The 2,550-nt window shown below is 33.9% G+C and overlaps 1 long non-coding RNA gene across 1 annotated transcript; it reads right to left on the bottom strand.

Moving 5' to 3' along the window:
* Positions 1-404: 404 nt before the first annotated feature.
* On the bottom strand, positions 405-2,178 carry LOC149534572 (uncharacterized). The gene is made up of 2 exons (XR_016357042.1): positions 1,652-2,178; positions 405-1,190 (listed from the first exon to the last, which is right to left on the bottom strand). It is a non-coding gene; the product is annotated as an uncharacterized LOC149534572 (long non-coding RNA).
* Positions 2,179-2,550: the final 372 nt, after the last annotated feature.

The following is a 2,550-nucleotide window of genomic DNA, read 5'->3' as shown; positions in this document are numbered from 1 at the left end:
GACAGAAACTATTCAAAATGCAAGGATATGTTTTGCCTCTCAATTGTGCCATGCATGAGTATGATTTTTTACCCCTATCAATTTATCAACAAAATATCAATCACCAATAAAGAAATAAGTGTGAATTTTGAACCCCTATCAATTTAAAATCGAAATACAATCGACCAACAAAGAAAGCTCCCTTCATTAAACAATATTTTTCCCTACCTAATTAAATAGAGACTTTTCCATTTGATTGTTTCCTTTTCTCTAGGGAGCATAATCACAATTTTACATCAACACAAACGGTTTTATACAAAGAGAATGCAAACAACTTAAATAGATTCAAAAGGATTTTACAATTTCATCCTAATTGTAAATAATATGCAAGGTTTAGCTCTTCAATGTTTCTGAAAGCCAATTACTAGACATGAACAACATAATCTCATCATTAATTCATAAATATTAGACATGATAAAACATTTTTTTAATGCATTCTTTCAGGAGTCACACACATATGATAATTACTTAAAAGTTTAGATCTACCAAACTCACAACATAGTTTGGCAATTCAAATCTCAAACCAGGAGTCTACTTGTCCATTTGAAATTTACAACAACTCACCAAGGCAAGCAGCAAAACTATTTTGATAAATAGAGCCTACATCAAATAGATCATGAAAGGTCCATGGCTGAAGGGAGTACTTAGTACATGCATCCAAATCACTTACTGTCTTCTCCATCTCTTCTTGCTTAGGGCTCAAACAAATCCTCAGATATGACTCCATAGACTCATACCTCTAATCTCCAGATCATCATTTTTCTACATGGACAGATTGAAGCCTAATCCTTTTTGGGCTTCCTTTACAGATGGTTTTGCCATTTTGTTCATATTGAAATCCTCAAATACAAATTCAGGCTTAGGATTGCATGACTTAGATTTCTTTCGGCACTCCATTTTTCCCAACCCTTTCTTGCATTTCAGAGGAGACAAATCATCACAAAAATTAAGCTTCACTTTCTTGCCTCTGATCTTCTTAGCCCCTGCATTGTACGCCCTAGTAGCATCCTCTGCAATATTGAATATTCTGAGCCAAACCTTGACCCCCTTTTTTGGATCCCTAATCTTGGCATCCCATTTGCCCTAAGGCCACAACCTGATCCCTTGGTACAAGTTCTTCCTCTTCCTCCCTACGCTCCTTGCAGCCGACCCTTCAAAACAAGGAGTCGGGTCAAAAATCCCATCTTATTATAAAAAATTAAAACTACTAAACTCCATCCTTAAAAAACTTCACATTTTATGCATACACAGCTCAAACATTAATAATATAAACTCAACACCAGTACTTTACAATTTACCAGGAAAAAAAATACTATTCTACAGCCCCAAAAATAAATCTAGAAAATTACTATTCTGTATTGTTTCTGAAAGGATTTTTGGGGGGTTTAGATTCAAACTTCTACTATCTGAACCCAAATATGGATTTTAAAACCCATGTGTTTTGTATATAACCGCAAATTTCTAATAAGGATAGACATGCGTACTTTCAAGAAATTTGTCATATTTAAACATGTATAATCTTTACTAGCAAATTGGCATAAATAGATGTGCTGAGCTCTAATATGAAAGCGAACAAAAAGAAATAAAGGGCCCAAAAAAATGCAAGTCCTACCTGAAGAAATTGAAATGTCGTCTTTGATAAACTTCTTGGGCTTCTGAAAGGTAAAATCTTCACATTCCATAGCTTCGTCATCACCATAGCTATCGACATTATTTAAGGAACTATCACCATATTTCCCCTGAGCAGGGGGATGGGCCATTTCCTTCCATTAGTTGAGTTTGCAAAAAGGCTTTGTGAGATTCATGGCTTCTTAATCACGCTCATCATCAGCAAGTGGATGTGGACATCCCAGCAACCCCTTTTGCTTAAAAAATTGGCCTTCTCTGCTCTGGATATCTGCTTTGCAGAGATACTTGACATCACTCTCGATGAAGATGACCAAAATATGGAATTAGAAAAACGCGTTTCCAACTTCTTGCTAAAAACAAAGCCTCACATTGAAAATATTTTGCAATTATTCTGCTCATCTTCACCCATCTCTGCTTTTATTATAGACCACTTCTATATGGAACTGCTTGTCAATGGCGACGATCTTATCATACCCCCATATCGGCAAATAATATTTCTCAAAGATTGTACGATCATAGAATTATTTACAAAATCAAATATAAATATGTGGGCGTGATTCAAAATCTGGCAAATTTTGGAAATTTTGAACAATGGGAGACAAAATCCGGTTCGAGTGAACTCCAAAGGGAAAGCCTATCAGCTAATTAGTAAGATATTAATTTAATTTATAGATTATTATGGACTAGTAGTTAAGTATTTATTATAGACTGGTAGTTAAGTATGATAGTGACTTTTTGATAAATGTAATTATTATAGAAATTAAATATTAGTAGCTAACTAAGATATTAATTTAATTTACATATTATTATGGAATTTTTCCTAGTAGTTAACTATGATAGTGACTTTGATTTATAAATTGTTACAGTTAACTTGGATATCAA

This window comes from Cupressus sempervirens, chromosome 10, assembly GCF_028749045.1.
Source record: "Cupressus sempervirens isolate cs-2001-9-10 chromosome 10, ASM2874904v1, whole genome shotgun sequence".
Classification (NCBI taxonomy): Eukaryota; Viridiplantae; Streptophyta; class Pinopsida; order Cupressales; family Cupressaceae; genus Cupressus; species Cupressus sempervirens.
Note: the sequence above shows the minus strand (reverse complement) of the source record. Positions and strands in the feature narration are given on the sequence as shown.